Source organism: Alosa sapidissima, chromosome 7, assembly GCF_018492685.1.
Source record: "Alosa sapidissima isolate fAloSap1 chromosome 7, fAloSap1.pri, whole genome shotgun sequence".
In the NCBI taxonomy this organism is placed as follows: domain Eukaryota; kingdom Metazoa; phylum Chordata; class Actinopteri; order Clupeiformes; family Clupeidae; genus Alosa; species Alosa sapidissima.
Genome location: NC_055963.1, coordinates 5,325,408 through 5,349,023, shown reverse-complemented (window position 1 = coordinate 5,349,023; position 23,616 = coordinate 5,325,408).

The window sequence follows — 23,616 nt, the reverse complement described above, 5'->3', positions numbered from 1 at the left end:
TGCGTGGCTGCACAAACAAAATCATCTGACTTCTTACCGTGTGTGTGTGTGTATATGCGTGTTTGTCTGTGTGCCTGCATGAATGTAGAGAGCTAGAGATCAGATTGGCGTTTCTCAGATGTGTTCACTTTCCCGCTGGTCTTCATTGTGGAGGTGTAGCCACACCCGCACTGTGAGTCCACATGCATGTAGAACTGAAAGGATCTATTGCTGTTCCAAAATCTGGATATGTGCAACATGCGTCACAGAGCATGGAGTGAGCACTCTGTGTGTACGTATGCAGTCCGTTCCGAGCAAGCCTCACATCTACCCACACGCAAGTTGACATTCTTCCTCGATATAGCCCCCTTTGGTTCTCAGCCTCCACCTCTCCTCCACGTTTTTTCTGTGTGTGTGTGTGTGTGCATGTTCTGAAGAGGTACTGAAGAGAATCCTCCACATTAATGTACATCTTTAATGTCTGAACAAACTCTAGGCCATATACCTCATTGTAGCCACCTTGCTGCGGCAGTTGCCCCCAACCGCTGCCCAACCTGGGGAGAGTCAAATTCCATGGGGGCATTTGAGCCTCCATCACCTCCAGCCATGAGACAACCCCCCCAAAGGCAGTGAGTCAGTGCTATCTCCTCAATCGTCTGGATCTCCGTGAAGAGAGCCTGTCACTTCAAACACTAACATGCCGTTTACGCCTGTGCAGAATTCACTACATGCCGACATGGCTTCTGAAAACAACCCTGAACCCCTAAACTGTGCTCTTCAGTTCAAATGCTTTCAACTCCTTTTCTTATGGACGACCATAGTTTTTCTTTCCCTTTAGATTCCACCCACACCCCAGTATTTCCTAAAAGCAGTGAGAACCATGTTTCTCATCCCCACTGGTGCAGGATAGGCGTGGGCTAGTGCTAACGGTCAGCGTTAGGTGTAGGATGGTGAATTTGGCCCACACGTTTCTTAAAAGTAATGAGGGCTTTCAGTGAAGTGACTTAACTGGAGCTGCTTCCCACAGGGCTCTGTGTCCAGCTGTTTGTGCAGGGCTCGTTTAGCGGTCAGTCATAACTTGGACTCACTCATGCCTCGGCCCACATTTGCACTGCCAATGTAGCCTTACACCCCACCCCATCCTCCACAGACATGTTCAGCAGAGCAGCCTTCTCTCACAAGGTTCGAGACTGATTTTCAGCTTGCCTGTTTTTTTTTTTTTTCTCCCTCTCAAATTCTTCAGTGTTTTTGTCTGATTTTGTCCTGTTTTTGGACATTTATCCTCTTTCTGTAAAGGTGTTCACCAAAGAGACTGTTCTTTTTCATTTGTACTGCCTTTTTGAAGCTTTTAGTTCTAGTCTTTTTAAACAGTTGTCCTCTGACCGGGGGAAAACCCGAATGAACAACAGGTCAATGATATTTACTGCTCACTGCTCTCATCTTCTCTCGTCTCCTGAAGTGTGTACATATGTAACTGTACGTTTGTTTGGCTGCCCCCTGGTGGCTAATTTATGTATGAAGCTGTGTCATCAGGCCTATTGAACTCTGGACCTTACAGAAGTAGTTTAGATCAACTCTTTCCTCTGTGGTTCAGATCATCTTTTTTTTTTTTTTCCTGAGACAACTGTAAACTCAAGTGCCTTCTTGTCCCCTACTTTTCACCCACCCTGTCCCATTTCCACCAAGTATGGACCAAAGACATAAGCCCATCCCCAACGCCTCTACCTGACCACACCCTTACCTGGTGCCTCCTTCACCTTCATTGGCTCCAGATAATCAGCACTTGGACCCCCCCTGTCCATGCCACCTCTGACTGGCACACTTCTCATTTACTATAAAATAAAACTTGTTAGCAAATGCAGAGACTTTGAAAGTGTTGTTCTTTCACACCCTGATCCACCATCCATTCATGTGTTCCAACACTTAGTTGACCTGTAGCTCTCACTCTCTCTCAACGCTTCCTTTTGGAATATTTCAATGCGGATTGACTTCATACAAACCAGAGGGGTATTTCAGTAAGCTGCTTTAGTCACTAACCTGTAATGTTGACTTGCTGTACGTGGTAAGCCTATACGGGCTAGGATGGTGCCCATGGACGCAGTCTGAATATAACTATGGCTAATGGTAATTCAACTTCGAGCAAGGTGTGACCGATTCACTCATCCACAAGATCAGGGGTTTATGCCAGGCTAGCTTATCACACTGTCTGGGGTACCCTTCAGGTCCAAAGAGTTTGTTATTCTCCGTTAGTTAGTATGCCCTTTCTATCCACATCTGTCACTTCTGCTGATTCTGTTTTGTAGAGAATGGATGCATAGGGTAACATGCCTCTGTTTCTGTAGATGTTTTTTGAGGGAACCAGGGGGAAATGCACTAGTCAGGAGAGGAGCGTTAAAGCCACACACTTCAACACAACAATGAGCCTGAACAGCAGCTCCCAACAGGTTTGGATTTAAGGTTTGGTCTATGAAAGCACATGAAAGTCTTAAGAAGAATGGAATGTTTTGAAAGCTGTTCATTTTTTTAATTTATTTTTTAATGACATGAAATGTCCAAGAAAATACTGGAAAAGGTTGCCTTGCGAGACATGGACCTGGCTTTGGTGGTGTGCTAGAAGGGTTCAGGCCCTGTGTCTGGTTAAGGCAAGGTAACATAATGGGTAGACTGCTGTGAACACTTGCAACGTTATTGTGGGCTCTCTCTCTCTCCGTTCTTTGAGTGCCACTCTTCACTGCCCTGTCTGAATGAGGGCAAAAAGCCTTAACATACTGTATACTATAAGGAAAGTTATTGTGGCCATAATTCTTCTTAGAACTGCCAATTTTGTAATTGATATGATCAGAGCCAAAATATTATGAAGACATTTATGATTAACAATCTATAGTGTTATATGCCTGGCATATATAACGTAATAGGCCTTTATCATTAATAATTTAGTTGGCTTTTATTGAACAAAGATAAAAGACTATTGAATGTAGATTTGTGTGTTTGTTTTCGGAAACTACACAGCTGGAGTCAGATGGTGACCGTAATACACCAACTGGCCACTTGATGGCAGACACAGTATGGACAAGCAACTGCTATCACAGGCCTTACACTAAAACTAAGGTATTCTAACTGATGACCTGAAAGAAATAGTAGCATTTATCCAAGGCTTTGTATGTTAGTGACAGTCTAAGTGGCTCAACAGCCAATTACCCAATACATTTTAGCTTAACTCGCATTAGTGTTAATTTCGTCAGACGAGACGAGAGGAAATATGTTCGTCAACGACCTTTTTTTTCATGACTAAGACGAGACGATGACGAGACGGCAGTAATGTCCTGAAACACTGACAAAGACTATCTTAAGATGCATTATTGTTGACGAAAAAAGACGAGACTAAAATGTTTTGCATGAAATAAAAACTAAGATAAAATCTCCCTTCATGTTCGTCTACAAAATGAGAAGACAGAATATCTAGCTGTTATGTTTTCAAAATATTCCGAATGAGTTTATACGCAACAGCTTTCCTGGAGGCTAGTCTACGTGCTGCTGCTGCAACCCTGTGGCTGCAACACGAAACTACATGGAACAAGAACACTGGAGATTTCTGCCAGAGTTAGCAAGCTAACTACCTAAGCTTTATGCCACAATGCTACATACCCAGAAGTTGAAGCTTCTCTCATACAAATGAACATCCCCCAGAATGTCCATACGAAAATGTTCAGCATGTAGGCTAATGTCAACTATTCATCTAGTTAGACTGATGATGCAAAGTTTGCTAGCAAGTAAGCTAATATGGAAAGTTTGCTAGCAAGTTAGCTATGGCTAAGATGGAGAGTCTGTTTGAGGAATGTGTTGTGTTTGGGCGCATATCGCCATCTAGCGAGGCGGAGTAAAACATTAATAGTTTGGCCTACAACAGTGTTTCTCAAACTTTTTCAGTTTCAGGACCACTTACTGTAACTAACCCTAGCTAAAAAAAAAAAAAAAAAAGATTAGACCTACTTCAACAGTAGCCTATAATTAGTTTACACAATAGGCCTACTCACTGAACCACCTTGCTTATTGTCTTTGCACTTTGCTTATTGTGTCAGAGGATTCATACTGTATGATTTAAATTGGCATATCTTACATAGACAGTGTTGCCGAACTGTTTGGATTTACATACAAGTTATATTGCAAACAACTCATCTATATTATATTTTACCACGTCTGCTCGCGGACCACTTGGGATAGCTTGCAGACCACCAATGATCCCCGGACCACACTTTGAGAAACACTGGTCTACGAATATGACAGTGGTCCAGTCAAATCTTTTACTGTCTATGGTCAAATCCCAGCCGAGCTATAACTGTAGCTCGACTTACCTGTGCATGTAAACATACTGACTGACAAAAAATCAGAATGAGTAATTATAACAGACGAGTAGCCCTGTGGACACACAATGTTGTTGGAAAATTGAGATGTGTGAAACACTATTAGACTCAAATGGTAATCAGAAATAATTTGTTATAAAAAAGACTAAAATGTGTTGACTAAAACTGACTAAGACTAAGATACCTTTAGTTTTCTTTTGACTAAAACTAGACTAAAATGACGAGACTTTTAGTCGACTAAAACTTGACTAACAAAAATGATATTTGAATGACTAAATATGACAAAGACTAAAAAGGACATTTCGTCACAAGACTAAGACTAAGACTAAATTAAAAATAGGTGATAAAATTAACACTAACTCGCATCTCCTCGCTAGGCCAGATTTAGTTACTCCAAGTTATAGCTTTGACCTCTTAGTGTCGGCTTAGATGAGAGAGAAAAAAAGCAGGTCAGAGATTGTTTCCTTTTGCCTTTCCATGATGAGTCTTCTGGGGGAGTCTGAACCAAGGACTCTGTGCGCTCCATCTTTTCTTCCTGTTTGGTTCTTCTCCTGACTCAATGCATCTTGGGTGCCTTTATTCTCACACAATAAACAAGTCCCATTGTGTCCCACTGTCTGCTAACCCACCAAGAATTCATTTATCTCTAAAGATAAAAAAAACGGAACAGTTGTACCCAAAGAGAAAGAGAGAGCGACAGAGGAGGCGGAAGGAGAGAAAGACTCATTCTATGAGGAATAGAATACTGTGGGCAGGCGCTCTCCTGTCTCACACTGTTCCAGCCAGACCCTGGTGAGGTCAGTGTGATGTGGCCAGCGGATGTGGGGTGAAGTCATTGCGTGTGTGTATGTGTGTGGACTGTCCATCTCTTGGTGGGAAAGCTGGTTAAGTGGACAGTGGGATCCTATGAAGGCACAGTAAGAGCACAAAGAGTCGTTGTACTGGGTTAGTGTATGAGTTTGACACTTGTCCATTTAGCAACATTATGAACTGACCTTAGTGGTTAGCACCAGGTTGTGGTCTGAATAGATCTTAGTTAGCAAGTCTACTTGTGTGGGATGTTGGGGTCTTTCTGGTATAGTGCCCCAGCTATATTTCTTTGCCTTGTTGAAAAGCCTCAACTGCCATTTATCAAATGTAGTTAGTCACCTCCAAAAATCTGATTGGTTAGAATTTAATTCTGATTTGAGGTCTAGGTAGGCTGCAATAGTCAAACACAGCCAATGAATGGAGATGGCTCCTAAATGCCACTTCAGAGAAGGTTAGGCTGAACCACACAATAGGCCCCCTGAAGAAACCTAGCTCTTCGTAAAGTGCTACTGCAGTGGAGCAAAAGGCAGCCAATTTGACCTTTAAGGGTTGGGCATTCTAGAGACTGGTCAATGACTTTGGGCCTGTTTAGACATGACTGTAGGCATCTCTCAGGCAAGACTATGCAGACAAGAGCGACATGCTTCAAAGACCACTAATGTCTGAACACTAACATTAAAGGCATCGCTACCATCTTATGGGTTTACATTTGGTTCAGAAGTCCTCACTGAGTGTGGACGGATTTGGTACGTACAAGGAACGTAGGGTAACAAATGACTACTATGGCAGCAGATCCATCACAGTGTGTGCTGGGAGGAAGCTCCAAGGGTGTGTTCTCTCTGTGTGTTCCGTTCTCAGATGTGCCCTCTGTTCTTTAGCGCTGACTGATGAATTATGACGGTACGCAATGGAAAATAGGAATATTGCTTTGTGTGTGTGTGAGTGAAGAGGGGATATCTGCTCAATGCCTTTCAATAAGGCTGCTGTTTGTCTTTGCTAGCATTGTAGAAACAGGTGCATCTTTTAACCTTCAGAGAGGCCGAGGCAGACAGATGCTGCTCAGAGAGGGAGAGCGGATGAAAGGACAGGGTGAGGCTCCAGTGAGGTTGGTGTGCAGCGGAGGGCTTGTGTGCTCAGTCTTGTCTTGAGCTATGTGTGTGGTACATTCATTTGATCTTCTAACTCCTACGCAGTTCAGAGTTTACTTTAAAGCAAAAAAGAGCACATCTTTTCTAGGTCATCTTTCTTAAATGAACTTAGACCTAACTCAGTTTTTATACTGGAGCATCTGCCAAATATCCACCACATGTAGGCCTACTTGGGAAAATGTAAATGCAAAATATGGTCAGCAATTTTTATATCTGCATGTTCAGCAAATTTAGAATGTTTTGATCAAGTCAATCATGAATATGTATATTTTATTTCTGCGACTGCAGTACTTCCCCTTAAGTTGAGTGATATGTGCTTTTTGATGCTTTCACATCTAGTGTAGTGGATAAGGCGCTTCTGGACAGAAGTAATTCATAACCTAAAAATGTTGAAGTCTGTCATTTTTCACCAGTAATGTTTTTGAATGAATGAATAAGCTAGCCTCTTTGTGTGCATGTGTATATGTGCGTGAATGCGTGTGTGTGTGTGTGAATGCGTGTGTGTGTGTGTGTGTGTGTGTGTGTGTGCTAAAGTGGACCGCAGTGCCATGACAGGATCTTTGTGTTCGCACAGGGAGTGTGGGAAGGCCCTTTTTATGAAATTCCTTCATTGGTTTTCCCCCACCCTCTATCACACGCTTCTGAGAAACATGCATGGTGTCTCACCCCTGCGTCACACACAGATCCAGTAATGGTTTTTAATCAATGTCCTCATCTCTTAGCATACTTACAACTAAGCTATGTTTCACAACAACAAAAAAAGGGATTTTGAGGAATCAGATCACTTTTGGGTGTACCAGGGAGGCCCCTAAATTTCAAAACAGCATAGTGCACTCAGTAATGCAAAGGATAATGCTAAGGTTGATTTGAGTGACTAACTTGGTTGGTCACTAAGTTACCTGGAACCCTCCACCTGCCTAGACACACAGAGGACATGTGGCTGTCCAGAAATGGAGGCTATGAAAACGTGTAATAAGCACCAAAGAGTGGTATGTGTGCCGGGGCGAGTCTGATTCAATATGTGAGTCCGATACAAGAGCAACGAACCTAGTCACCTGTGCTAAGGCCAGGGTGGGTTTCCATGGAAGTGTGTGTGTGTGTGTGTGTGTGTGTGTGTGAAGGGTGTGTCAGCATGTCTTAACTCCCATTTCCTCTCTGATTAATGATTCAACTGAAGCAGCATGTTTACACAGTGCCATCTCGTCAGTCTCACAATAGAAGTGTGTTGTGTGTGTGTGTGTGTGTGGAGAAGGAGGAGGTCAGTGCTATTTTGTCTGCAGTAGATATTGCAGCATATTTCCTTTTAGCTAACAAGTGTGTCACGGCCATAGGATGGTGCGTGTGCATGGGTAGGTAGGTGAGAGAGGGTGACACATGTACTGTAGAGTGAAGGATCATTTAGTGATGAGAGTGCGAGGACAGAGAGAGTGCTGTCCTCCAGACTTTGGGACTTTTTTATAGCAAGCAGTGCTAGGTTTCAGGAAACTGTGTGTGTGTGTGTGTGTGTGTATGTGTGTGTGTGTGTGTGTGTGTGTGTGTGTATGTGTGTGTGTGTATGTGTGTGTGTGTGTGTGTATGTGTGTGTGTGTGTGTGTGTGTGTGTGTGTGCGTGCGTGCGTGCGTGCGTGCGTGCGTGTGTGCGTGTGCGTGTGTGTGCGTGCGTGCGTGTGTGTGTGTGTCTGTGTGTGTGTGTGTGTGTGTGTGTGTGTGTGTGTGCGCAGCTTGTGCTTGTCAGGTATTTCCATGCACAGGAAAGTACACAGAAAGCTTGAAGAGAAGGCATGTACATGTGTGCACGGGTTTAAATGGAAGTCTTTGTGCACGCTGATATTTGATAAGTTGTCGTTGGATTTCTTTTGGTTGATCTGTGTTATTTAGGAGCACGGGGTGTGGAGATTCCTCTCTTCTGCTCCTACTCTGTCCCACTGCCTCTCCTTCTTTCCCCTTCCTCTCTAATTTCCTGCTCTTCTGTTTCGTTTTAGTAAGAACGATGTCAGATGCCAGGAGAAGCTGTGTGTGTGTGTGTGTGTGTGTGTGTGTGTGTGTGTGTGTGTGTGTGCATGCACAATAATACTACACTGTTAAAAAGAGTTTCCTGTAATAGCTTTGTGACTGTGGGACTGTGACTCTTCCATTTTACCTCAGACTGCAGGTGTCCCAAATGGCGGCAATGAAATTGGAACAATTCAGTGAAATGTTTAAAGACGTCTTTTGAGAAATGCTTAGACGTCACAAACAGGGATTAGAAACGGTTCAAATAACGAAAACGAAAAACCAGAAAACAAACACAATTTTTGGATGAACTTAACCAAAAACGTCAACAAAACCAATTTTACTTGTTCCGGAGTAAAAACATTAATTTCAGTTTTATTCAATTTTTTTTCAATTCCCGATTATAACTTTGTTTGAATGTTATTCAAAAGTCCACAGGCTTGGAAAGCACACAAAGTGTTCCCCAGACCCCTTATAGGTTGAATTTAGTCTCCCCTGTATAATAGGCTAGAACTACTAGTTGATAAAAAAGGATTTTCATATCCAACACTATCTAACTGCCTTTTCCAAGTACCGGTTTGTAGCCTGAATTACTGAAACATTGTGTGAAATAACATAGGCTACCAGAGACACTAGGAACATATCTATAGGCCTGTCATGCAGTTGGTAGCACCCCACATAGGTTAGGCTATTACAGGGCTTATAGCAAGGGCATTTTCTGTGCCTATCAGACATTTAAGATCTATTATTATAGGCCTCCTTGCCTACTTTTAAATCTCGCCCCACTCCTGAATACAAGCACATTTTTTTAACAGTTGGCCTTGATATCTAATGTGCTTTGATTTAAGCGTTAAGGCTGTTAGTATTGTGCCACAGGCCATAAATCAATTTGTAAAGACAATGTTATTTTTAAAGGAACGTTATTAACCGTTGTTCTATAACGTTCTAACCGGTTACCATTTAGAGGAGAGGCCTTAGAACACTGGAACAGGCACAAAAAATAATTACTCAGAACAAACTGAATTGAAAATCATTCTGTTTTCAGTCCCTTGTCACAAAGAAAACCAGACACCAGCAGCTCAAAAGTACACAGTGTCACTATGCCATTCTGATAATTCACACATAGCCTACATTAACATATTTGTTTTTCAACAATCTTGTAAACTTTAGATTTGTATTAAGTTTGCTTAGCACTTGCTTAGCAGTTTTGGCTTTGAGATCTTAGCAGTTAAACTTGCTGCGGTGGCAGAGGTCAGAGCTTTATGTGTCATAGGAAGCTGAAGAGGACCCAGCTGCACCACGAGACAGCTAAAACTGGAACTCACTCAGACCTTGAGAAAGTCTAGACTGGAACCCCATGGAGTAGACAATTACTAGTATGTGGGATCCAGATAGGATAGGATTGAGGAGAAGCAAGCAGATTGGACTGACCGTAATGGCTGGATCTAACCGGATATAACATTAATATGGCATTCGTTGGTGAAATGTTCATTACCAACGGACTTATCATGCTGTATGGTGCTGTGCATTGATTTTGTGCCCAAGATTCACAGTTACCGTGTGGCAGGAATTCTAGCCAGTGAGCATACTGTGCATAAGTTATATGTTTTTAAGTCTCTTGTTCATTTGTTGTGTTTATTTCACTGGTAAAGGTTAGAGGTAGTGTGCTGTTCTGGGCATAGGCTGTTGAGCCTATTTGAATTCAGCAATCAATTCATTTCACAAATCACAAAACCAGAGTTTGTGTGTCCACTATATCTGCACACCATCCTCCATACTGCAAGTTCATCTATTTTGTTTTTCTTATGTGAACATTTCATAATGGATGAACAGTAGCCTATATTTGCTTAAATAAATGTTTATATTAGGCTAGTTTTCATGATTGCTTAAATGAGTTCAAATAAAATATACATCAAAAACATTTTGTGTAAAATTACAGTAGCTTAATAGGTTGCTGTTATTGCAGTATTGCGATCTGATCAGTCAGTATAAGTGAGAAAAAGAAGGTTCATTTAGGTTTATTGTGATGCTTGAATATCATTTATACTATACTATAGATATGTTATACTATACTGTAGATATGCTACATCATTTATACTACACTATAGATATGTTGTGGCAACCCCCAGGAGCAATGTCCAGTGAGGCACAGTCGTGTACACATGAAGTGATTTGTTCAGCCCTGTGGCTGGTCAGTAGCTCTGCTCTACTATAAGAGTCTCATTGTGAATGCAGGTTTTGTCAGGTTTGTGTTTTTGTGTTTTTTGTTGTCTTTAATACAGGCCTTTATAGACACACACACACACACACACACACACACAAACATCCTCACACACAGAAAGGTTGCAGTAGATAATAATATTTATTTGATAATGAATATTAATGATGATTATGGTAATATACCAGCTGTCGCCAGCTTTTTGTCTCTTCACAATAATGTAGGATGGATTTGCACAGTAGGAGCTGCAGTGATGTAGGATAGATTTGCATAGTAGGAGCTGCAGTGATGTTTGCATTGTAGGAGTTGCAGTGATGTAGGATGGATTTGCATAGTAGGAGTTGCAGTGATGTAGGATGGATTTGGCAGGGTCTTCTTCCAGATCTGTGGGATAAACTGTAGGACGTTGTATTCATTAATTGGTGTTCAGAATTAAGAGTTGTTATAGCTGTACTATCAAAAAGCCAGAACATAACACTATATGTTACAACAACTAAGTTGTCAGTGGAAGTGTATCTGGAATAATTGGCAACTTTTACTTCCAGTTAAGGATGGACATTCTGTAGAGGTCAGGACTGTCTTGTCTTGGGGCAGTCGTGGCCTACTGGTTAGCGCTTCGGACTTGTAACCGGAGGGCCCCGACCAGTAGGAATGTCTGAAGTACTCTTGAGCAAGGCTCCTAAGCAGGCAGCTCACTGCGTTGGGAATAGTGTGTGGCTCACTGTGTGCTGAGTGTGTTTCAGTAATTCACGGATTGGGATTAATGCAGAGACCAAATTTCCCTCACGGGATCAAAAGAGTATATATGCTTACTTATACTTATACTTGTTGGGCATTCCTTGTCACATTTGGCTGTAGGCCGCAACCCAGCCTGTTTGAAAAGTTTTGAAAAAGGTTAACTTTGGGTATCTGGTTCATGCTCATGCCCGTATCTACCATTGAGGACACAGAGGTCATGTCCTAGGTACTTTGGTTCAGGTTTCGTTTCATTTAGGCTATTAAGTGAAAATAGAACTGAGTCAAACATGACTGCAAACTTAGCATCATGTGACACATAGTTGCACTTCTCAAAATGAGAGCACAGTAATGTGGAAATGGCGGAGTTTGAAGTACAGAATTAGACTACCAGTATGATGCAACTGGAAACAGTTACCAGTAGACCTAAGCTTTGAAGTAGCGGAATTACTAATATGGTGCAATTGAAAAACTGTGATCAATGTATATGGGTCTATAGGTAGCCTATAGTAGACTAGGCCCTATTGGCCACGTTTCTACAGATTCTTTAGTTCTTGGTCCTCTGTCGTGTTCTCTGTTGTCTGATTCGGTCTTTGATGGTGGTGAAGAAGGCTGTCATGGCTTCCATGAAGCCCCTACGCTCTGTTCTTACCTCTTCTCTCACCTCCATCTTCAGCCAGTTGAATTGGCATTTAAGTGAGTCTAAAGCTGTCTTTTTGATTCTGTCTTTTTGGAATAATATTGGAAAAAAATCAAAGTGTTCTATTCCTATCACCCGTGTAAAAACACTACTTTCCACATCCATCTATGCGTCTGCTGTGGAGCGAGCCATCTGCTCAATGCATGAGTAACGGAGGCGAACTGAGCTAGCATGCTAGTTGCGCGTGTAAATCCTCACACCCCTAACCTTAAGAACGCTTCTAACCGCTGAGTTGGAAGCCTGGGTTTCAGTGCTCAGTGGTTGGAGCGTTCAACTCCCATGCCGGTGTGTGTTGAGGTGGCCGGTTCGAGGGCTGTGAGCGGCGGACGAATTACGACCTCTCTTACACATGCATATAATATTAGATGTTGAATCTGAAGCCACTAATGCAGAGCAGGACTGAATGGCTGCTGCTGCTCCTCTAATTGTCCATTCAGTGTTTACGTGTAAAAGACGTTGGTAATCATACACAGTCCTAGCCCTGTAAAAGGGGAAACAAATGTAGTGACTCAGACTGAGCAATAAACCCAGTCAATCAACACCTGAGAACTACAGAAGATAGGGGTAAACTTTTACTGGCTATTGAGCATAAATATCAACAACTGTGTGTGAAATTGAATCGTACAATGACTGCACTGGGTGCGCAACTGAAGGGTTTTGTTATCGGAGCGCATGCTGCCACAGTTAGCTTCCAATAAAATCAATGGAACCGGCTACACCAGACGTGAGAGCGCTACGCACATTTGGAAAATCCAGTCCTCTAAAACTATTTATGTCCTGCGAACGCAATCCTTCAGTTGTGCTCCTAGTGTGGCTGGATGTGATGGCCTACACATTTATGTGGAGATAGGACGCATACACTTTATAGACCCTTTCAACAAGGTAAACAAAAACAATGCTTGAACATTCTATTTGGGCCCCAATCTACTTCCTCTGCATTGAGATAACATATGGAATGTTAAAAAGGAAGTCTTGTGGGGCCAACTATGATGCTGATAATGGAACTCTCTTGAAAGGGTCCATACATTTCTGTACTACGTATCTCCTTGTGTTCCATCAGGCTATAATGTTTGGCAGAAAGTCATGGTTGTGTGCAGCTATAACTAAGTCTGCTATAACAGGTCTGTATATAAAATGATGATCTGTCTCCCATTCAGCTCACTTGAATGGAAAGGAGATCAGGTTGAATGTGTTAAATAACCCATGCTTCACATCTGATAAGGTTATGGCTTTTCAATCTTCCAACTACTATTTTGCTTTGTCTGAGAACTATTTTTACTATTTTATGTCTGCAAATTGTCCTTCACATTATAGATAACTAAGATAAAAGTGCAAACCCAAAGACTTTGAAGGCCAATTTTGGATTTGTTATTATTAACAGTAAACACTTATGATGCATTTAGATGTATAAAATGAAAAGCTTTCAGTGAAAATTTCATGTTGGTATGCATTTGTTATATTTCATAGCTTACCAATAATTTCAGTGTTACATTATTAAGTCAATATGTTTTTTTAAATATGTGAAGAGAGCCATCAGAGCGATCACCCCTTCACAATCCCCTCATATGCTGTTACCAGCTATGTGCGCACGGGAGCATGTGTGTGTCACTCTGGTTATGGCACTCCATGTGGTCCATGTCCTCTTCGTTTGCATGAGACTGATAGCGTTCTGCTCATATTTCACTGGGTCTGTGGTCCGGCTATAGTGCGGACTGAGACCGGCTCTGTGCAGACTGCTCAGCCTCTTTTCTCCTCGCCTATTATTATCTAATCCACACACACACACACATACATACACACACACACACACACACACACACACACACACACACACACACACACACACACACACACACGCACACACATACACACACACATACACACACACACACACACACACACACACACACACATACACACACACACGGTCTCTCTCTCTCTCTCTCTCACACACACACACACACACGCACAGCTCAGCTTACAGTCCAAATAGTGTTGGAGAAGCTACAAACCATGATGGTGTGTGTGTGTGCATGAGAATGCAAGACTTTTTATGTGAAGTTGCGTGTGCGTTTGTGCATGCATGTGTGTGTGTGTGTGTGTGTGTGTGTGTGAGTGAGTGTGAGAGAGAGAGAGAAAGAGAGTGTGTGCACTTGGCACAGTGCACCCTACAAGGGGGAGAGTGGGGAGGACTGACATTTTTTTTTTACATTTTTCCACTCCTGTAAAGGAAATCTATTATATACCTCTCCAACAATTGTGCTTCTGTGCATTACTATTGCAATTAGTTTTTCATTCAGTGAAATACACACAGCATAGTGCAGCTAATTTAAAAAGAAACACAGAACAGCTCTACTGTTTATGTACAGGCAAGTGATACGTCACGTGTTCGACAACTCTCCTGTTTTTTTACTCCAAATAAAAACTAATTGGCACCCGGGACTGCTATTATATATGTCTGTTTAAATATCCAAACATCACTAATTACAATCTGATTGTATTTAACTAGTTCATACTCTTTGTTGAAGTTGGTGCAGACTTCAGAGAGTAGGGACCTATTTTTTTTTTTGCTCTAGCTTTTCAACCAAATCAAACACCCGTTTTGGCAGTTGAGAAACCACATTTAGTTTGGGAGACTTTATTGAGTGTATTCAATGTGAAATCCACTGGCTCTAGCAAGAGCCCTCAGCTTACTGTTCTTTTTATAGCTTGTGTAAACTAATTCAGAATGCAAGACATATGAAATATTTTAGGCAGATGAATCAATAAGTTTTATTTTAATCAATATTTCCAATATACGATAAAATAGTGTTAAATGTAAATGTTTGAATTCAGCTGGTCGTGATCTGCTTGTCAAGCAGAGGCTTAAGGAGGTGTATCTCAGAACCTACGTCTGAGTTTCCTCGTCTCTCACAGCGGTGCTGTTAGTGCTATCACAGTATACGCATATATTTGTCAAAGTTTCCTTTTTTTCCAAAGTTTTAGCAATGAATTCCCGGACTACTGTTGCACTGATTCCTGTGCAGCTTGGCATGCTGGCAGCCCTGTTGCACTGATTCCTGTGCCGCTTGGCATGCTGGCAGCCCTGTTGCACTGATTCCCGTGCAGCTTGGCATGCTGGCAGCCCTGTTGCACTGATTCCCGTGCAGCTTGGCATGCTGGCAGCCCTGTTGCACTGATTCCCGTGCAGCTTGGCATGCTGGCAGCCCTGTTGCACTGATTCCCGTGCAGCTTGGCATGCTGGCAGCCCTGTTGCACTGATTCCCGTGCAGCTTGGCATGCTGGCAGCCCTGTTGCACTGATTCCCGTGCAGCTTGGCATGCTGGCAGCCCTGTTGCACTGATTCCTGTGCAGCTTGGCATGCTGGCAGCCCCGCGTGGCTGATAAGGAATTGAAGGTTTCCGGCCCCCTGGTGGGCGTGTCCCGTTATGTCCCTTTTGTTTTGCACTTTGAGCACGTCATTCATTCTTCACTCTTCACATTTAGGTATCACAACGCTACAGCAGTCATAGAACTGATGATGCATGTTCCGAACATGCGAGGGCCTGAAAAGACTGATTTCATCCGGTAGTGTGCTAGCGGTCAAGGCACTGTTGGACATAAATGGCCGCAGGGGTGTTGGTAGTGGGCTCCAGGATGTACGTGGTTGTGCAACAGAGATAAGGTTTTCATACTGTGCACTGCACACAGCAAGTAACATCAGAGTAAACAGCACAAGCGGCAGCACTGAGCGTATCACTGATGTGTGATGAGAGTACAGTATGGCGGCTCCTCGTGTCACTGATGAGAGTATAGTTCCTCGTAACTCGGCTCCTGCAGGACTCCATTGGGACCCGTAGAAAAGCTCCTGACAACTTTTGGCTGCGGGCAAAGAGAAGAACTGACAAGGAGAATGTGTTGCAAAATACTTACTGTACTAATGAGCACTGTGCTTGAAGAAATAGTGGGAGAGCAGAAATACCACAAACAATTCTTATCAGTATGTTCTTTTCATATTGCCAGTGTTTCATACATTTCCCCATACATTTTTATTTCTTTTAAAATGTATTTCCTTTTATCTTTATTCAATACCATGACTGACATAATGGCTTTGCAAAAATACATTTTCCATTATCTTATTTTTACAAACAAATACAATATTAAATATGTATAATATATGAAAGATTATTTGCTATAGTCAAAGAAATGCTTGACATTTTCAATAACCAGAATCCATTTCTGTTTTCGTCTTCTGAAAGTCCTAGGTAGTATCCACTGGAGACCAGTTGAAAGTAGCAGTAAACACACACACACACACACACACACACACACACACACACACACAAAGTGAACTAAGGAAGGAGTCCAGATTTCTTACTGCTGCTCAAAGGCCAGTTTTATACAGACTGTAGGAAAACTTAGACTTTGACCTAGATAAATAACAAGGCAAGTGCCTCTTGCCTCCCTGCAGTAGAGGCAGTCAGAGATGTGTCCTATGTAGTTAGAGTCCCTCAGCATGGCATCTACAGGGAAATGCCACTTGCTACTTTAATGCACTGCAGACCTTATTCAATGTTCCTTATTCAATGTTAACATGATTTTAGTCCATTAATCTCCATAAACTTACATTGCCCTCTCTCTCTCTCTCTCTCTCTCTCTCTCTCTCTCTCTCTCTCTCTCTCTCGCTGTGTGTGTGTGTGTATGTGTGTGTGTGTGTGTCCTTCAGAGTTGGCAAGTATAGCTAAACATAGCTTAGCTTAGCTACAGGTGCAAAAGCAAATTAGTGGAAGTACTGTAAACCGAAAGGCTGCTGCACATTAAAAAAAACAGAATACGTTTATCATCACATTATGCAACACATAGGTGTCCAAGAGCATGCAGGTGAGTGTGTGTGTGTGTGTTAGGAATGAGTAAAGGTGTGTATGTTTCTGGTTGTATGCTCAGGTCAGCATCTGTTTCAGGATATGTGTGTGTGTGTGTGTGTGTGTGTGTGTGTGTGTGTGTGTGTGTGTGTGTGTGTGTGTGTGTGTGTGTGTGTGTTTTGCATGGATGGATGGAGAGGTGTTTCTTGGTCATGTTCAGACACCCCAGAGGCTCCGTGTGTGTGTGTGTGTGTGTGTGTGTGTGTCTCAGGCTGCTGACAGACACACTTGGCTTGATTAAAGACCCCTACATGTTTCTGTATGAGAGAGAGAGAGAGAGAGAGATGCCATTTGTGACTGTGTTATTTACTGCACACAAAAGGTCTCTCTCAACTCACACACACACACACACACACACACACACACACACACACAGTGTCACACACATAAATATATACATACCCAGACTGTGTATGTTTCCTGTGTGTCTTTTGAAGAACTGGTGGTCTTTTTCAGGAGACTGTACACCTGTGATGAGCTGAAAGATGTTTGCCAATAGCTACTCTAAGTGCTTTGTGCTCAGGATGTGTTGCATTTGCCAATAGCTACTCTAAGTGCTTTGTGCTCAGGATTTGTTGCATAGCCTACATTGTGCATGTCTGTGTTTGTGTGGTGAGGGGCATCTGGAGACAGTGTATGCTTTATTGGGTGTGTGTGTGCGACAGGTACAGTCCAAGTCCAGGTATTCCTTTACTAGGAGTCATGTGGAGGCCAGTAGGAAAGTCCTCTAAGTTATGAGAGAGAGAGAGAGAGAGAGAGAGAGAGAGAGAGAGAGAGAGAGGGAGCGAGAGAGAGAGAGAGGGAGAGAGAGGGAGCGAGAGAGAGAGAGAGAGAAAACAGCTGTTAAAATAAGTGTGTGTGTGTGTGTGACCTCGATAGTGATTGAGCAGACTTTTCCTGGATTTGAAAACAAAATTTGTTTTCAAAAATGTAATGGGCCTGCTGAGGATGAGTGGGGGGAGTGTTTTTGCATAAACATGTGCTAATAAATTAAGTTACACATTTTTCATGACCACAGTGTGTCTTTCACATTTTCAGCCGTACAATACACTCAAAGACCTTGTCTTGTCTGTAGCATGATTACAAGGAAGCCTTATTGCAACCATGTCTGTGACTGTTGTTGGTGATTGTGCTTTACTACAAGTAAGGTGATTTGTCAATGCACAGTGATCAGTATTAGGGAGACATAACTGGCTGTGCTTGTTAACGCACAGTGATCTGTATTAGGAAGACATAACTGGCTGTGCTTTGGGGACACTAAGTTCAGAGATGACACTGATAGTGCTCTCTGGCCATAATATGTATAAAGATCTTTTGGTCATCATTCTTGGCTACTACATACGGGTCATAGTGCTGGACTGTGATCCATCATCAATGTCTGTTTTTGCGCTTGGTGACACAGGCAACCATTGCCATTCCAAATCAGTTCAGAGCTTGTTGTCGAGGCAACCGTTGCCATTCCAAATCAGTTCAGAGCTTGTTGTCGTGCGGGAGGCAACCGTTGCCATTCCAAATCAGTTCAGAGCTTGTTGTCGAGGCAACCGTTACCATTCCAAATCAGTTCAGAGCTTGTTGTCGAGGCAACCGTTACCATTCCAAATCAGTTCAGAGCTTGTTGTCGTGCGGGAGGCAACCGTTGCCATTCCAAATCAGTTCAGAGCTTGTTGTCGAGGCAACCGTTGCCATTCCAAATCAGTTCAGCTGAAATGTCTTGAATTTCCCCTTAGGATCAATAAAGTATCTATCTATCTATCTATCTATCAGAGCTTGTTGTCGAGGCAACCGTTGCCATTCCAAATCAGTTCAGAGCTTGTTGTCGTGCGGGAGGCAACCGTTGCCATTCCAAATCAGTTCAGAGCTTGTTGTCGTGAGCAACCGTTGCCATTCCAAATCAGTTCAGAGCGTGTTGTCGTGCGGGAGGCATGTAGACCGTCAATCACAGGAGGCCAGCTGGGAGCAGAGCGCATCGCTGGATTGCAGGCCACAAATCACTCATCTCAGAGCCTGAGGCTGTGTGTGTGTGTGTGTGTGTGTGTGTGTGTGTGTGTGTGTGTGTGTGTGTGTGTGTGTGTGTGTGTGTGTGTGTGTGTGTGTGTGCGTGCGTGCGTGCGTGTGTGTCTGCACCAAGGTAGTTAAATACCAACCACTCCTAAACACCATCTCAGAGCTAGGCTATAGGTGCAGACTACTCGTATTCATATTTGGTAGCCTAGGACACATACACTGGCTGGTAGTAAGAGGGCTGCTTGGGATGGCCAAAGGGAGGGCTAAACAGCTTGCAGAGTACTGTGCCATCTCTCTACTTATACCCTTAAGAACTGAGTATTGTGCTTGTTAAGTTATAAATCACTTAAGATAAGTGTTATTTTGAAGACCTGGTGCATGCTACTGGTCCATGGGTTTGCATATGTATTGTACTGCTTTCTTAATATTTGTGTCCCTGTACCATTGTCTTCATGTGGACATAAATAAATGGTTAAAATGTGTGTGTGTGTGTGTGTGTGTGTGTGTGTGTGTATGTGTGTGTGTGTGTGTGTGTGTGTGTGTGTGGTGCGGAGGGCAGTGGACTGCTGTGGGCTGAAGGAATGAGGAGCTGCCAGGAGAGGCCTCCCTCACAGCTGGTCTATGTGACTCCTATCTGAGCGCGCCTACAGGTGGGAGTGTGTGGCCTCGGTGTCTGCCATGTCCAGTGATGGTCTATGTGACTCTCATCTGAGCGCGCCTACAGGTGGGAGTGTGTGGCCTCGGTGTCTGCCATGTCCAGTGATGGAAGTCATACCTTGTTAGCGGAGCCGCTGTTCTGGGGTCTTCTGAGGTCATATAGTCAAGTCCACTAGACGTGACTTCACTGTTGTATGCACTGGAAGGATGGGATCACATCTCCATGGGACAGATCTGTCCAGACACTTGGGAATTATGCCATGACATCTTACTGGCTCACAGTGTGTGTGTGTGTGTGTGTGTGTGTGTGTGTGTGTGTGTATCTGTGTTTGTGTGTGTGTGTGTGTGTGTGTGTGTGCATGCCTTTGTGTGTGTGGATTGTGTTTGAAAATCCACTTAACCTAAATTACAGCACTGTGATGGCAGGCTTATCCTCTTGAATAAATGATCCTTTATAAAGGACCTCCTCTTCTCACAGACAGCTCCCACTGCCAATGCCCACATGCCCACAAACACCCAGAAATACCTACAGCCCGCATCAAGCCGCTTACTAACGCGTGCACACACACACACACACGCACGCACGCACGCACACACGCACACACGCACACACACACACACAGACCCTCAATCTCATGTACACACACACACACGCACTCACACACATAGACACACACACACACACACAAACACCCTCAATCTCATGCACACACACACACACACACCCTCAATCTCATGCACACACACACACCCTCACACCCTCAATCTCATGCACACACACACACACACAGAGAGAGAGAGAGAGAGACACACACACATACACACACACGCACACACACACACACACACATCAGCCCACTCTCAGCCCACCTCTGGTCAGGGGAGGTGCATCCATCGGGTGAATTCTTAAACTCTCAGCTGATTGGCCAGATTAACACAAAGAACATCAGCAACTTTAACAATTTAATTTCACACACACACACACACACACACACACACACACACACACACACACACATATCATTTTGCATATCTCAACCAACACTTTGAGGTAATGTTGCCTTCAGGGTATCTGTGCTGTTTGGGTTTTATAAAGGATTTATAAACAAATCAGCCTTTCATTGAAAGTTTCTGTTTCCTCGTCCTGCTTTTTTATAAAACAGTGTTTGGAGGAAAGGGGAGAGGCAGCAGAAGAATGGATAAAGATTGAGTCAGGAAGATACAGTCCTAAAATAATGTGGGGAAATAAATTAAAAATAAAGAGAACACAGTACAGTGACAGGGAGGAGAGGGGGGGGGGGAGAGAAAGAGAGAGAGAAAGAGAGAGAGAAAGAGAGAGCAAAGAAGAAGGGGGTTACTGTAGGGTATGAGAAGGTTACAGGAGGTTGGAATGCTTAGTAATGAGTTAGTTCTTTGTTCAATTTGTGCTGAGCATTGAATGTGAGTGTGTGTGTGTGTGTGTGTGTGTGTGTGTGTGTGTGTGTGTGTGTGTGTGTGAGTGTGTGTGTGTGTGTGTGTGTGTGTGTGTGTGTGTGTGTGTGTGTGTGTGTGTGTGTGTGTACCCATGTGTACATGCACGTCTAAGTGCATTTTTGTAAGTGCACCTCTGGGTCACTCTGGTCGGCGGTGCAGGCTTCTGAGGGCAGGTGCATACTGTAGCTCCATGAGCTAAAGTGCAGAACGTAAACAAACAGACCCAGCCCTCTGTGCTACCACTACAGCACAGGCAGTCCACTGGCCTTTGTCTGACCACTCCGATCTGGTCCAGCTCAGCTCCGCGCCCTGTCGTTTGTCCACCTAGTGCAGGCGTGGGAGGACTAAAGCAAACCCCACCACCACCACCACAGAGTAGCCCATGTAGACCAGCAGGGCCCCCCACCACCACAGAGTAGCCCATGTAGACCAGCAGGGCCCCACCACCACCACAGAGTAGCCCATGTAGACCAGCAGGGGCCCCCCACCACCACAGAGTAGCCCATGTAGACCAGCAGGGCCCCACCACCACCACAGAGTAGCCCATGTAGACCAGCAGGGCCCCACCACCACCACAGAGTAGCCCATGTAGACCAGCAGGGCCCCACCACCACCACAGAGTAGCCCATGTAGACCAGCAGGGCCCCCACCACCACCACAGAGTAGCCCATGTAGACCAGCAGGGCCCCACCACCACCAAAGAGTAGCCCATGTAGACCAGCAGGGCCCCACCACCACCACAGAGTAGCCCATGTAGACCAGCAGGGCCCCACCACCACCACAGAGTAGCCCATGTAGACCAGCAGGGCCCCACCACCACCAAAGAGTAGCCCATGTAGACCAGCAGGGCCCCACCACCACCACAGAGTAGCCCATGTAGACCAGCAGGGCCCCACCACCACCACAGAGTAGCCCATGTAGACCAGCAGGGCCCCACCACCACCAAAGAGTAGCCCATGTAGACCAGCAGGGCCCCACCACCACCACAGAGTAGCCCATGTAGACCAGCAGGGCCCCACCACCACCACAGAGTAGCCCATGTAGACCAGCAGGGCCCCACCCGTAAGAGCCTGGCGGACGGAGAATCCTCTGACATTAACCTTGGAGCACCTTGCAGTGCCTGCTGTACAGTAATGTGCCGGCCACTTTTGAAGATAAATGACCGGTGCTTAATCCGCCGTTTGACCCCCTGCCCTGCACATTAATAGCCCTGCTGAGGTCGGCGCCGACCTGCCTGTGCGGTGCCATTCCTTGACCACTCGGGCTCGGACTCGGACTCGGAGTTTACCGAGTTGAATCATGGGTCCTGGAGCTGCAGTAGCACTAAGAGGCAGGACTTAACGAATATCCCCGCCAAACCCAGCAGGATTGGACGTGACTGTGTAATCACAGCTTTACATGTGTCACCATGCCAGTGATGTAATGGTGTGACTGATGCGGTCAATCCTTTTGCGGTCCTGTGAGTGGGTCCAATTAGTTCTGACCCACGGCCTGTCCTGGCTGTGTGTCATATTGTTCTGTTTTGTGTGTTTGTCTGTGTGCGTGTGTATGTTTATTCAGCTCTGTGTCAGAGGGCAGGGCCATAACAAAATCAAGCCTCTGGGGCTCTGGCTTTTTTCTCTCTCTCTTTCTCTATCTCTCTCCATTCCTGTCGTCCTCACCCTCTCCTCCTCCTTTTCCTGTGTGTCCATCTGTTGCTTGTTCTCTCTGTACCAGTTACACACGCGCTGAGGTGCAAGAACGCAACGCGATACGTTATTTACACACGCCAGTACATATGGCTGCATTAGCACATGCATGCTAAGGTTTCAGTTAGCCAATGCAGTGAGCACAATGGCCTGCAGTCAGATTTGCCCTTCGCCAACCATACACATTGAAAAGCTTTCCTATGTACTGTACATCTTGGATTTAATTAACTAACGCTTGTAGTGACATGACATGTGTTTGTGATGTTGCATGAAGTTAAAATGGCATTTGCTTTTGTAATCTTTTTTTAGCAGGCATGCGGTCAGGACACTTTTACAGTTGTAAATAATACAATGTCCTGTGATGGTCAAAGGGCATTCAGTAGTGTCCTCTGTGCCCTCCTGCGTCTCTTTTGAGCAGGTACCTTTAAGGGAAAAGGCCAAGGGTGTCATATATCACGGCACAACAACCAGTCCAGCCTATATGCAGTTGTGCTCATAAGTTTACACACCCATGCTAAAGCTGACTAAAAAGAGGAATAAAAAATCATCTTATGGACATTTATCTCACTGTATAATGCCTTAATTACATTAAACTTTGGTAGTATGGTTGGATGGGTGTGACACCTGACCTTTCACCTCAACACAACACACACACACACACACACACACACACACACACACACACACACACACACACACACACACACACACACACACACACACAAACAAGCACAAAAAAGCAAACACAGACACACACACACATGCACATGCTGACATGCATACAACCCATGCACCATGACACTTGAAGGTTCACTATATAAAAATGAGCTCCAAAGCACATGGAAGTAGTCCAAACTACAAACTAGTAAACACTCTCTCTCTCTCTCTCTCTCTCTCTCTCTCTCTCTCTCTCTCTCTCTTTCTCTCTCTCCTCTCTCTCTCTCTCTCTC